Genomic DNA, 15,264 nt, shown 5'->3' on the forward strand with positions numbered 1-15,264 from the left:
TCGGAAACACCATACATGAGTTATATCCCTGTTGTGAACATTCCCCATTATGGATATATGCAGAATCTTTAAGAAAGGGTTTCCTGTAATTTGAATTTTTTTACGTTTTTCTTTTTTTTTCTTTCTCCCTACCAACTTTATGGCGCCACTCGCCCTTCTGTACACCCAGTATTACAATAAGCCATAGTTTTAATGCGTGTCTCGGTTGCATTGTTCCATGTTCATTTCTGAAGCGGTATATATTTATACCCTACAGTTCTTTGGATTTGCTATACCTTTAAGCCTTTAACTGTTGCTCTCGTTATATTGTTCTTACTATATCTCTATTCCGTATTTAGTAACCAAAGGCCCCACCCCTTGACACAGCTTGATCCCACTGGGGGTGTTGGGAGGTGGGGACCGTTCCCCCCCCATTATAGGTATAGAATCGTGGTACGGTTCCCCGTTCCTCAGTTCATTTTTTGAAGGCTTTCAAGACTCTACACATGCCAATCGTTCTTAGATATCTATTACTATTAGTACAATGTAAGATGTTATGGAGCAATGGTCTTCTTTTTTTTGTCCTTCTGTCTGAATTATCCAATAAAAATCTATTGAAAAAAGAAAAGAAACCTTGCCTGGAAGCTCCTCTTTTGATGTGTTTCACTTACCACTAGGCTTAATCTATAGGTGAAATAAACTTGGAGGGTAAAACAAACTTTAATGCCGCGTACACACGGTCGGACTTTCCGGCAGAAAAAGTCTGATGGGAGCTTCTCATTGGACATTCCGACCGTGTGTAGGCCCCATCGGAGTTTTTCTGTTGGCATTTCCAACGGACTTAGATAGAGAACATGTTCTAAATCTTTCCGGAGCTTAGTCCGCTGGCAAGTCCGACCATGTGTACGGGGCATAAGAATCCCTGCCTAAGACCTCCTCCACTGATGCATTTCACCCTCCACGGGGCTTAATCTATGATGGGTGGCTGAAACAAACTTCAGTAAATCCCACTTGGGACCTCCTCCTCAGATATGTTTCACCCTCCTCTGGGCTTATCCCACAATGGGTGGGCGAAACAAACTTTGGGAAGTTCCGCCTAGGATCTTCTACTTTGAGGCATTTTACTTTTTACTTTTTCACTCCTCTGTCAGAAATCTTGCGAGGAGCACCTGGTCCCGGCCAGTTTATGGTGAAATTATGTTCTTTTCACTTCCGGATTATGGCCCCAACAGTGCTCACTGGAAACATTTAAAAGTTTAGAAATCCTTCTGTAGCCAATGCCATTGGTATGTTTTGCAACAATAAGGTTGCAAAGGTCTTGATAGAGCTCTTTGCTTTTACCCATCATGAGATGTTTCTTGTGTGACACCTTGGTAATGAGATACCTTTTTATAGGCCATCAGGTGAGACTGAACCAGCTGATAGTAATTTTCACTGACAAGGGGCAGATTACTCTCTATTTACTGATAGATTTCAACTGGTGTCTTGGCTTTCCAATGCTTTTTATACCTCCCTTTCTTCATGGGAGGTATAAAAGGAGGGAGGTGTTCAATACTTTTTCCCTGTGTGATTCCATTTTATTACACAGAACTTCATTTCTGAACTTATTTGTTTTGGTTTCCTTGTATGTATGGATTTGCATGGGTTGTTATCGACGTGTGGGGAACATTTCATGTCAGTAGCACCTTTATAAATATATTTACCTAGAAAAATGGTGACGTGTTCAATACTTATTTTATACACACACATACAGTCTTCTCTGCAGTCCTCTGCCCCATCAGCACGTGATCTCCCTGCCTGCAGATTCAGAATGAGAGAGAAATGCTTCCACACTTCTCTGATAAGCAGAGTCACTCAGTGGGAGATCTTTCTCATCTCCCTGCCAGCACACAGTGCAATAATAATAATAATGTGAATGGGTGATTAGGGTGTGCCCAGACACACCCGGCACACCCTGTGTGCACGCCTATGGCTCTAAGGCAAGGCAGGCAACCTGATTTTTTTTTCTTTACAAACTTTATTGAAAGTAAACATCAGTTCAAAGAGATAGGGGTTAAAATCAGTAGCTCCCCATCCATAAGGGGCGCATGGGTGCCGCCCCCCTAATCCATGCGCCCTGCTCCTAATCTACATTCTGGGTGACGGATTCCAAAGGAGATTGTTCTTTTTGTTTTTTAATTTAGTTTTTTTTTTTTTTTAGAAGCACATGATTAAAGCCTGAGGCTCTAATTGGTTTAAAAAAAGAGTGGTCTCGGGGCGCAGAGCACTTCACCCTGAGCCCTCCCACTTGTGTGACAATAGCAAATTAGTATTCGCTATTGTCTTCCTGATTCTTCTGCCAGCCAATCAGGAAGTGGGTTCTGAGACCCATCACCCGATTGGCCGAGAGGAGAAGCGATCAGGGGCGGACTGACAACTCATGGGGCCCCTGGCAATAGGAGAGTATAGGGCCCCCGGGCAATAGGAGAAGATTATGGGGCCCCCGGGCAATAAGAGAAGATTATGGGGCCCCCGGGCAATAGGAGAAGATTATGGGGCCCCCAGGCAATAGGAGATTATGGGGCCCCCAGGCAATAGGAGATTATGGGGCCACACAGTATACACACACACACACACATACAGTATACACACACAGACACACAATATACACACACAGTATACACACACAGAATACACACACAGAATACACATACACACACTGAAAAGGTAATGGAGAGGCAGGGTAACTATATTTTTTGGGATTTAAAAAAAACAAAAATTTTTACATACTGACCCTGGTTTTATTGAGGCTGGCAACCCTGATGGGGCCCCTTAGTGGCATGGGGCCTTCGGGCAGTGCCCGAGTGCCCGAATGGTCAGTCCGCCCCTGGAAACGATCCTATTGGCCACCGAGGAGGAGGAGGAGGGAGGAGATGCAGGGGAAGCCTGCTGTGAAGTCGAGGAGGAGGAGACGCAGGGTGAAGCCTCCGCCCTGGAGGAATCGCTGCCCATGACCTAGATGGGGTAAGTGCGGGGCTGGTGACTGAGCGGCCGGCGGGGAGGGGGGTGCCTGTGACCCGACTGACAGCCCCCCCAAAAAAAAAATATACCTCCAGTCGCCACTGGTTAAAAGTAGCCCCTTGTCAGGAAAAAAAAAAAAGAGTATAAACAGTGGAAAAATAGAAGCCAATGGTCATGAATATGCATTCAAATCAACCTGAATTTTTGGGGCTACAGTTCAATAACACTTATTGGTCTTGTTCCTCCGCCAGCCTGTGACTGGACAGAGAAAAGAGAAGCAGCAGACTGATGAGTTCGTCACTCTGTTCTCTCCTCCTATCAACATGCTCTTTGATAACACATGAGCACTGCAGCACACCAGATTGGCTCCTTGTGCTGCTTCTCCCTCCACCAAGTATGAGCTCTGCTGTACAGAAGCTGATACAAAGTCACATTCCGGTACTTACACTGCCAGCATTTAAAATATCCATGTAATGATGTATTTATGGATACAGATCTGCATTCAATTGTGTCTTTTATATCCCCAGAGTTCACCTTCTTTAATACTTTTTTTTTTTAAAGCCGGATTCCGGCCAGTGAAATTTTTTTTTTTAAAGTCAGCAGCTACAAACACTGTAGCTGCTGACTTTAAATAAGTACACTTACCTGTCCTGGGTACCCGCGATGTCGGCCGCCCGAGGCTGACCCTTCCCTCGGCTCTCGGGTCCCGGCACCACCATCCTAACTAAGGGAAACATGCAGTGGAGCCTTGCGGCTTCACTGCCAGCTTCCTACTGCGCACGCGCGAGCGGCGCGGCGCTCTGTGAATGGCCCCATGGTGTTCTACGAACACACACAGTTCCCAGAAAGCAACAGGGGCCGCTCACCGAGGAGCAGAACACGCCGCGGAATAGGAAGAGGCAGATTAGGAAAACTGCCTAGCAACAAGGCTTCAGGTAAGTTTAAAAATTTTTTTTTTCAAACTTTTTTTTTTTTTAATTTTTTTTAAAGATTTTTGGTGCAATTTTTTTTTTCAGGGTGGCCCTCCACTTTAATTCACCATGAAGAAATGCAAAGACCACAGATTTAATAAACAGAAATTGATTTCCGATTTATTTATTTTTAATCAGATCATTCACAATATATGTAAAGGATGTTTTAGTTATGATTTCTTGATCTGAGTATCTTACATTGCACATTTGAAATGCATTTTGTGTATTTGTTGGAATAAAAAATATACCCCTCATCACAATAACAGGCGTTCACTAATATCTCATTACACCCCCTGCGAATAGGCGGGTATGGGATGCAGTACTCTGGGCAGATTCCGTCCCACTTTTCTACGCTGTGTGCCATTGTACACGGAGGAGCTGGAAAAGAAGATAATGCAATCATTATTTACGAGGATTAATATCATTAGTATGATCTTACAATGAGTCTACAAGCCGGAAAACTGAGCAGAAGGAAATTGCTACTATGCACACCTCCCAACTTTTTGAGATGGGAATGAGGGACACCTATCAGCAAAAGTATGCAGGCATAGGACACACCCCCTGCCACGCCCCCTTAAAGGAGAATAGTACCAAAAAATTATCAGTTAAACCCACGGGTGCTTTTTTTTTTTTTTAAACTATTAATTCCTTTATTATTGGCTTTTGAAATTTGCAAATGCAACAATTTAGAAATTGAAAGGTTTGGCCCTGGGAAACACTTTCAGAAAGATAAAAAGTGTGTTTTATATACAGTGGTGGAACCTCCGATTGCGAGTAACGCGGTCAACGAGCGTTTCGCGATACAAGCACTGTATTTTGAAAAATCGTAACTCGGTTTGCGAGCGTTGTCTCGCAAAACGAGCACGATTCAAGCCAAAGCGGTGTGCAGTACCGCTTTTGGCCTGAGGTGGGGGGGGGGCGCCGGAGCCGAGCAGAGCCGAACGTCGCCTATCGGTGTCATTCGGTAATGCACGGAAAGGCCCGAGTACAGCACGGCTGACCTTGGCAAATCTCGGGAACGGAGTCTTTCCGAGGTTTGCCGAGGTCAGACGAACTGTCCTCGGGCCTTTTCAGGCGTTTACGAGGCTCTCCGGCGCCCCCCTCCTGCCTCTGGCCGCATGCGGTATTGCATCCGATTGAAGTCAATGCGGAACAAATTATTTTCGTTTCCATCGACTTCAATGGTAAAACTCTCTTTGATATACGACTACTTTGGATTACGATCATACTCCTTGAACGGATTATGCTTGTAATCCAAGATTTCACTGTACATCTAAATAGATCAGACCAAAATGAGGGACAAAGGAGGAATGAGGGACAGAGGGACATTGCTCCAAATCAGGGACAGTCCCTCGAAATCAGGGACAGTTGGGAGCTATGCTACTAAGGGCTCATGCCCACTGAAGCTCAAAGGAGCTCAAAGAAAGCGGCTCCTACAGGCTTTTGAGCTCTTATTTTTTTTCTGCCTGAAAACTCCCCTCCATGTTAGCCAATGGGGTTAATATACTAAAGGCAACTAGACTGTGCACTCTGCAAGTGCAATTGTTTCAGTGCTTAGTAAATGAGGTCAGGCTTCACTTCACCCAATCACATGCAAGGAAAAAAAAAACAGCTTTTTTGCTTGCACATGATTGGCTGATGATAGTCAGCAGAGCGTCTGCTCATTTACTAAGCTCTGGAGCAACTGCTCTTTGCAAAGTGCACAGTCGATTTGTCTTTAGTAAATCAACCCCAATGTGTCCATGCACATAATGGCTTTTTCAGGCGTTTTCAGGCGTTTTCAGGCATATGTTTCTACGGGCAGAAAAAAAAAACTCCAAGCCCCGTTTTTGAGAGGAGCTAGTGCCCCAAAAGAGCTCAAAAAAGCTCAAAGAAGCTTAAAAATGCACGAAAAAGTTTGTTCCAGCTTTTTGTTTTGTTCATAGGGTGGTTAAGAAAATACTATCTAGGAGGGTTTGTGAAACCAACCGCCCCCCCTCCTAGCACAAATCTTCTACCCCTCAATTTCCTCTGAGTACACATCTCCCCCCCCACTCCAAATACCCCCTTACAGTAGACATGATCTGCCAGGGTTGGGGGTCAGGAAGGCTGTGCTGGGCTCCATGATTTCTAGCAGCAGCCCTAACCTGCTGGCCCCTCCCGGCAGCCATGATCTGCCTGCATCACATAGAGAAGCACAGAGACCTAGTAGACCTATGACACTTCCAATACAAGCAGGGCCTGTGCTACCACTAGGCAAACTAGGCAGCTGCCTAGGGCGCACTGCTGCATAGGGCACCCGGCCACTGGGGTTCCTACTCTCTTCTCTCTGCAGCCAGCAACTAAGTCTAAGCATCAGCAGGCAGCCGCTGCTCCGATCGGACATAGTGTCAGAGGCGCAGTGGTGGGGGGAGGACTGTGTCTGTGCCCCGACTCCCAAATGAATGGAATCAAACAAACATGCAATGATGGGCGGTGGCGAGGCTGCCTTGATGGGCACTGGTGAGGCTGCATTGATGGGCGCTAGTGAGGCTGCATTGATGGGCGCTGGTGAGGCTGCATTGATGGGCGCTGGTGAGGCTGCATTTCATGGGCGCTGGTGAGGCTGCATTTCATGGGCACTGGTGAGGCTGCATTTCATGGGCACTGGTGAGGATGCATTGATGGGCGCTGGTAGGCTGCATTTGATGGGCGCTGGTAAGGCTGCATTTGATGGGCGCTGGTGAGGCTGCATTGATGGGTGCTGGTGAGTCTGCATTGATGGGCGCTGGTGAGGCTGCATTTGATGGGTGCTGGTGAAGCTGCATTTAATGGGCGCTGGAGAGGCTGCATTGATGGGCGCTGGTGAGGCTCCATTGATGGGCGCTGGTGAGGTTGCATTGATGGGCGCTGGTGAGGCTCCATTGATGGGCGCTGGTGAGGCTGCATTAATGGGCGCTGGTGAGGTTGCATTTGATGGGCGCCAGTGAGGCTGCATTTGATGGGCACTGGCGAGGCTGTGTTGATGGGAACTGGTAGGCTGCATTGATGGGCGCTGGTAGGCTGCATTTGATGGGCGCTGGTGGGGCTGCATTAATGGGCACTGGAGAGGCTGTATTTGATGGGCGCTGGTAGGCTGCATTTGATGGAGCTGGTGAGGCTGCATTTGATGGGCACTGGTGAGGCTGCATTTGATGGGCGCTGGTGAGGCTGAATTTGATGGGCACTGGTGAGGCTGCATTTGATGGGTGCTGGTGAGGCTGCATTTTATGGGCACTAGTGAGGCTGCATTTGATGGGCACTAGTGAGGCTGCATTTGATGGGCACTTCATGAAAAAGGTGGGGTTTACATGGGCAGGACAAAGGGGGTGGAGTCAGGGGTGGAGCCGGGGGGTGTGTGGCAAAATGAGGTTTCGCCTAGGGTGTCAAAAATCCTTGCACCAGCCCTGAATACAAGGTAACGAAAATGGAAACTTCAGCTTTAAGTGTTTATGGTCTTATAATGTGTAGCTTAATGTTTTACTTACATGGTGGTTCTGGGCGATCGCCCTGGCATTGAAGTGCTTGAGGAATAAAAACAGATCGGTTAGACATCTTCTCTATTATACATTATTATATTTTTCTCTATCTGTCTGTGGGGAGAATCTTGAAACTGAGATATGATATGCAATTCTGACAATACAAAAATCAGCATGTAAAGAGGTGAAATCCACATAAATAAAATGTCCCTCTGTTAAATGGTAAAGTAATATCATACAGTATACAGTATCTCACAAAAGTGAGGACACTTGTCACTTGTAATAGGAATTAAAGTGACACTTTTTTTTTTTTTTTAAAGAACAGTGTAAAAATAAAAAATAAAAGGTAAAATAAATAAGAAAAAAAAATTTAACACACCCTGTCCCGCCGAGCTCGCGTGCAGAAGCGAACGCATATGAAAAAGGTGTTCAAATCACACATGTGAGGTATCGCCGCGATCGTTAGAGCGAGAGCAATAATCCCAGCACTAGACCTCCTCTGTATCTCAAAACATGCAGCCTGTAGAATTTTTTAAACGTCGCCCATGGAGATTTTTACCGGTAAATGTTTGCCGCCAATTTTGAAGCGTGACTTGTTGTTTACAAGTTAAAATCATTTTTTTTTTTGCTAGAAAATTACTTAGAACACCCAAACATTATATATTTTTTTCTAACACCCCAGAGAATAAAATGGTGGTCATTGCAATACTTTCTGTCATACCGTATTTGCGCAGCGGTCTTACAAGCGCACTTTTTTGGGAAATAAAATACACATTTTTAAATGAAAAAATAAGACAACAGTAAAGTTAGCCCAATTTTTTTTATATTGTGAAAGATAATGTTAAGCCGAGTAAATTGATACCCAACATGTCACGCTTCAAAATTGCACCTGCTTGTGGAATGGCGACAAACTTTTACCGGTAAAAATCTCCATAGGCGACCTTTAAAAAATTCTACAGGTTGCATGTTTGGAGTCACAGAGGAGGTCTAGTGCTAGAATTATTGCTCTTGCTCTAGCGATCGCAGCGATATCTCACATGTGTGGTTTGAACACCGATTTCCTATGAGGGCGCTTCTCAGTATGCGTTCGCTTCTGCACGCGAACTCGGCGGGACGGGGCATGTTAAATTTTTTTTTCTTATTTATTTTACCTTTTATTTTTTATTTTTACACTGTTCTTTAAAAAAAAAAAAATGTGTCACTTTTATATCTATTAAAAGGAAAGTAAACATCCCTTGTAATAGAAAAAAGCATTACAGGACCTCTTAAAGATGAGATCTGGGGGGTCAAAAAGTCCTCAGATCTCATATTTAGACTAAAATGCAAAAAAATAAATAAATGTAATTTGAAAAAAAAAAAAAAAAGTCTCTTTAAGAGCGATGGGCGGAAGTAACTTTTTGATGTCGCTTTCGCCCTGCAATGGTATGGAGCCGGGTGGGGGCCATCTTCCCCTCACTCATCTTTATACTAAGCCAGGAAGAGGACGCGATCGCCTCCGCTGCTGCCGGTTGCTCCAGTAAGCGGTGGAGGGCAACGGAGCGTGGCCACCGATAAAAGTGATTTCGCAGTGAATCCGTCGCAGAGACCACTTTTATCTGAAAGCAGACCGCCCGCTGAAGAAGAGGATGCCGGGGTTTTGGTAGCTAGCTGATGCCATAACAAAGACATTCCTCTTCAAAGTACCGACGTATAATGACGGCGGGCGGTCCGGAAGTGGTTATTATTATTATTATTATTATTATACAGGATATACAGTATATAGTGCCAACAGTTTGCACAGCACTTTACAAAATAATAAACAAGAGCTGTTACACTAAACTGTTTCCCATGATGTAAAAAAATGATCATTTTTGCATAGAAGCTGAACCCCGGGCAGATATTATTATGTTGGTAATATGCTATTAACATGCAGTTATGTAATGGTCTAAAAAAGAAGTCTCCAAACTACGGCCCTTCGCTTGCCTTTATCCGGCCCTTGGGGCCCTACTTCTCCCACTGATACCAATGATGGGGCACTATTCCTCCCACTGACACCAATGATGGGGCACTATTCCTCCCACTGACACCAATGATGGGGCACTATTCCTCCCACTGATACCAATGATGGGGCACTATTCCTCCCACTGACACCAATGATGGGGCATTATTCCTCCCACTGATATCAATGATGGGGCACTACTTCTCCCGCTTATATCAATGATGGGGCACTACTTCTCCCACTGACACCAATGATGTGGCACTACTTCTGCCACTGACACCAATTATGGGGCACTATTCCTCCCACTGACAGCTATGATGGGGCACTATTCCTCCCAGTGACAGCAATGATGGGGCACTATTCCTCCCAGTGACACTAATAATGGGGCACTATTCCTCCCACTAACACCAATGATGGGGCACTATTCCTCCCACTGAGAGCAATGATGGGGCACTATTCCTCCCACTAATACCAATGATGGGGCGCTATTCCTCCCACTAATACCAATGATAGGGCACTATTCCTCCTACTGACACCAATGATGGGGCACTATTCCTTCCACTGACACCAATGATGGGGCACTATTCCTCTCACTGATACCAATAATGGGGCACTATTCCTCCCACTGATACCAATGATGGGGCACTATTCCTCCCACTGACACCAATGATGGGACACTATTCCTCCCACTGACACCAATGATGGGCCACTATTCCTCCCACTAACACCAATAGTGGGGCACTATTCCACCCACTGACACCAATGATGGGCCACTATTCCTCCCACTAACACCAATAGTGGGGCACTATTCCTCCTACTGACACCAGTGATGGGGCACTATTCCTCCCACTGACACCAGTGATGGGGCACTATTCCTCTCACTGACACCAATAATGGGGCACTATTCCTCCCACTGATACCAATGATGGGGCACTATTCCTCCCACTGACACCAATGATAGGGAACTATTCCTCTCACTGACACCAATAATGGGGCACTATTCCTCCCACTGACACCAGTGATGGGGCACTATTCCTCCCACTGATACCAATGATAGGGAACTATTCCTCTCACTGATACCAATGATGGGGCACTATTCCTCCCACTGACACCAATGATAGGGAACTATTCCTCTCACTGACACCAATGATGGGGCACTATTCCTCCCACTGATACCAATGATGGGGCACAAACAATGCCGTCTGTTAGTGATATCGTCTTGCAAACATGATTTTCATTTTTAGGTATCCATAGACAAAAATTATAATAAAAAGCCATAAAAAACGGAGAGTGCAAAATCTGGCGCAGCTCTTCATAGGAACCAATCAGCTTCCAGGTTTTATTGTCACAGCTTAATTAAAAAAGTTAGAAGCTGATTGGCTCCCATGCACAGCTGCACCAGATTTTGCACTCTAGATTTAGTAAATCAACCGTTACTATAGGTTATGATTTTGGTAAAAAGCATTGCAAATTTATTTACACTTTAACACTTTATTCCCTTTGTGACTGAGAGTAAAAGATATAATTACCTGGAATGAAGAACAAAAGCAGTAAACTTACGTAAGACTTCATAACTACCGAGATCTGGAGAACAAAAGCAAAGTTCTTTTTTTTTTTTTTGCAAAGTTCTTATGAAACAATGGAGCAATAATAACTAGATTGACCTTTTGCCCCTTTCATGAACAGGCCATTTCTTTGCGATACGGCACTGTGTTATTTTAACTGACAATTGCGCGGACGTGCGACGCGGTACCCAAATAAAATTGACGTGTCCCCCCCCCCACAAATAGAGCTTTCTTTTGGTGGTATTTGATCACCTCTACAGTTCTTAATTTTTGTGCTATAAACACCAAAAAAAAAAAACTCTTTACTTTGTGTTATAAAACATATAGAATGAAGAAAAAAAAATCTAATTTCTTCATAAATTTAGGCCAATACAATATGTATTCTGCTACATGTTTTTGGTAAAAAAAAAAATCCCAGTCAGCGTATATTGATTGGTTTTCTCAAAAGTTAAAGCGTCTACAAACTATGGGATATATTTATTTAATTTAATTCAATTAAATCTTTTTTACTAATAATGGCGGCGATCAGCTGCGATATTGCAGCGGACAGCTAGGACACTAACTGACACTTCTGACACTTTTTGGGGACCAGTGACACCAACACAGTGATCAGTGCTAAAAAATATATGCACTGTCACTGTACTAATGACACTGGCTGGGAAGAGGTTTAACATCAGGGGCGATGAAAGGGTTAACTGTGTGCCTAGCCAGTGTTTTCTAACAGTGGGGGAGAGGGGGTGCTTCTACTAGGGGAAGGCATTTGTCCACGTTCCTGCTTTGCAGAGACACAGGATCCATGCCTTCCCTACTGACGGAACTGGCTCTCTGCCCCCGCTGTGATTAGAGAGATGGGTCGCCAGCAGCGCGCGTGTGCGCCCCAGGTCAGGACTCTGTGCAGGCCAGTCAAGTTCCTCCACCCCAAACTAGCTCATTCATGTCTTTATGGAGCTTGCTTTTTGCACTGGTCCTAACCATTTGGTGGAGGGGGGGATTATGGTGAGGGGTTGATTTTCAGGGGTTGGGTTTGGCCCCTTAGTTCCAGTGAAGTGAACTCTTAAGGCGTCAGCATACCAAGACATTTTGGACAATTTCATGCTCCCAACTTTGTGGGAACAGCTTGGGGATGGCCCCTTCCTGTTCCAACATGACTGAGCACCAGTGCACAAAGCAAGGTCCATAAAGACATGGATGAGCGAGTTAGGGGTGGAGGAACTTGGCTTTTCTTTCAGAGGTCTGTGTTGAAAACTGTGACTCCCGCATAGATCCACGGGTGTAACATCATCACAGCTTGGACAGTCAGACGGTCGGAACTTGCGAACCCGGAGGGAAAACTAGGTGAAGATGGAAGCCCTGTCAGCGGTGACAGTGCACTGCTGGAGGGCTTTTTTATCAGCGATGCAGAGTAGCACATTATGATGTGAAGAACGGGGAGATGTAAACAAGGCCTTTCCCCGTTCTGCCTAGTGACATGATAGGGATCTACTGCTCATTGTCTCCGGGAGCAGTGATCGCTGTCATGTCAGAGGTAGCCCATCCCCCCCACAGTTAGAATCACTCCCTAGGACACACTTAACCCCTTCATCGCCCCCTAGTGTTTAACCCCTTCCCTGCAAGTGTCATTTACACAGTAATCGGTGCCTTTTTATAGCACTGATCGCTGTATAAATGTCACTGGTCCCAAAATAGTGTCAAAAGTGTCCGATGGTACCAGCTGATTGGAAAAAAAGCCAATGTAGCACCAATATTTAAAAAAAGGGCCACGATACCTCCCTGGGAATTACAGACCAGTTAGCCTAACATCAATAGTATGTAAACTCTTGGAGGGGATGATAAGGGACTATATACAAGGTATAATTAGCAGTAATCAGCATGGATTCATGAAGAATCATTCTTGCCAAACCAATCTATTAACCTTCTATGAAGAGGTGAGTTGCCATCTAGATAAAGGAAGGCCAGTAGACGTGATGTATCTGGATTTTGCAAAAGCATTTGACACAGTTCCCCATAAACGTTAACTGTACAAAATAAGGTCCGTTGGCATGGACCATAGGGTGAGTACATGGATTGAAAACTGGCTACAAGGGCGAGTTCAGAGGGTGGTGATAAATGGGGAGTACTCAGAATGGTCAGGGGTGGGTAGTGGGGTCCCCCAGGGTTCTGTGCTGGGACCAATCCTATTTAATTTGTTTATAAACGACCTGGAGGATGGGATAAACAGTTCAATCTCTGTATTTGCAGACAATACTAAGCTAAGCAGGGCAATAACTTCTCCGCAGGATGTGGAAGCTTTGCAAATTAATGGGGTGGGCAACTTTATGGAAAATGAGGTTAAATGTAGAAAAATGTAAAATAATGCATTTGGGTGGCAAAAATAGGAATGCAATCTATAGACTGGGGGGAGAACCTCTGGGGGGATCTAGGATGGAAAAGGACCTGGGGGTCCTAGAAGATGATAGGCTCAGTAATGACATGCAATGCCAAGCTGTTGCTAACAAAGCAAACAGAATATTGGCATTAAAAAGGGATCAACTCCAGAAATAAAACGATAATTCTCCCGCTCTACAAGACTCTGGTCCGGCCGCACCTGGAGTATGTTGTCCAGTTCTGGGCACCAGTCCTCAGGAAGGATGTACTGGAAATGGAGCGAGTACAAAGAAGGGCAACAAAGCTAATAAAGGGTCTGGAGGATCTTAGTTATGAGGAAAGGTTGCGAGCACTGAACTTATTCTCTCTGGAGAAGAGACGCTTGAGAGGGGATATGATTTCAATATACAAATACTGTACTGGTGACCCCACAATAGGGAGAAAACTTTTTTGCAGGAGGGAGTTTAACAAGACACGTGGCCACGCATTAAAATTAGAAGAAAAGAGGTTTAACCTTAAACTACGTAGAGGGTTCTTTACTGTAAGAGCGGCAAGGATGTGGAATTCCCTTCCACAGGCTGTGGTCTCAGCGGGGAGCATTGATAGCTTCAAGAAATTATTAGATAAGTACCTGAACGACCACAATATACAGGGATATACAATGTAATACTGACATATAATCACACACATAGGTTGGACTTGATGGACTTGTGTCTTTTTTCGACCTCACCTACTATGTAACTATATGTCCGCCTTAATGTCGCAGTCACGATAACAAATCGCAGATTGACGCCATTACGAATAAATGAAAAAACAGTTATTAAAAAAATGCAAACATTTTGTGCAAACCAATCAATATACGCTTATTGCAATTTTTTTACCAAAAATATGTTGAAGAATACACATCGGCCTAATGGGGGATATTTATTATAGCATAATAAGTAAAAAATATAGCTTTTTTTTTCAAAATTGTCGCTCTTTTTTTTGTTTATAGCGCAAAAAATAAAAAACGCAGAGATGATTAAATACCACCAAAAGAAAGCTTTATTTGTGGGGGAAAAAAAAGGACGTCAATTTTGTTTGGGTGCAACGCCACAGGACCGCGCAATTGTCAGTTAAAGCGACGCATTGCCGTATCGCAAGAAAGTGGTCTGGTCAGGAAGGGGGTAAAATCTTCCGGGGCTGAAGCGGTTATGACTACTTTCATTGAGCCACTTGCTATTTTTTTCTGTTTTGCCTCCTTTTTCTTTTTGGATTCCTCTGTTTCTCTATTATTAAAAAATTCTACATATTTGGTTGATGGGAGCTGCCATATATTGCAAGTTGCCCTTTGCCTTTAAAATAGTTACTTGTGTGTTATGGAAGTATCACTGATGAGAAGGAAAGCGAGAGAATCAACTCACCTGTATAGAGACACCGGGGGGGGAACTTCTCAGTGTTGTCACGGCTGATGAAATCGGATTGTTGGGATGTTCTGCAGATTTCCTTTATATAGGATTGATATACACCTCCCACTGTGCAATCAAGCCACGTCTTCTGTATTAGTAATTTCCTTATTTAGCAATCTCTCTTTCTCCATATATTTTTAAAGAGAAATGATGTGGCATGATTGGGAGGAGTATAAATAAATAAATATATATAGTGGGGACGGAAAGTATTCAGACCCCCTTAGATTTTTCACTCTTTGTTATATTGCAGCCATTTGCTAAAATCATTTAAGTTCATTTTTTTTCCTCATTATTGTACACACAGCACCCCATATTGACAGAAAAACACAGAATTGTTGACATTTTTGCAGATTTATTAAAAAAGAAAAACTGAAATATCACATGGTCCTAAGTATTCACACCCTTTGCTCAGTATTTAGTAGAAGCCCCTTTTGATCTAATACAGCCATGAGTCTTTTTGGGAAAGATGCAACAAGTTTTTCA

The 15,264-nt window shown here is 44.2% G+C and overlaps 1 long non-coding RNA gene across 1 annotated transcript; it reads right to left on the reverse strand.

Moving 5' to 3' along the window:
• Positions 1–4,043: 4,043 nt before the first annotated feature.
• On the reverse strand, positions 4,044–14,873 carry LOC141110344 (uncharacterized). Its single transcript, XR_012236275.1, has 4 exons — positions 14,737–14,873; positions 10,934–10,988; positions 7,436–7,471; positions 4,044–4,328 (listed from the first exon to the last, which is right to left on the reverse strand). It is a non-coding gene; the product is annotated as an uncharacterized lncRNA (long non-coding RNA).
• Between the last annotated feature and the right edge of the window lie 391 nt (positions 14,874–15,264).

Source organism: Aquarana catesbeiana, linkage group LG10 (assembly GCF_042186555.1).
Source record: "Aquarana catesbeiana isolate 2022-GZ linkage group LG10, ASM4218655v1, whole genome shotgun sequence".
Classification (NCBI taxonomy): domain Eukaryota; kingdom Metazoa; phylum Chordata; class Amphibia; order Anura; family Ranidae; genus Aquarana; species Aquarana catesbeiana.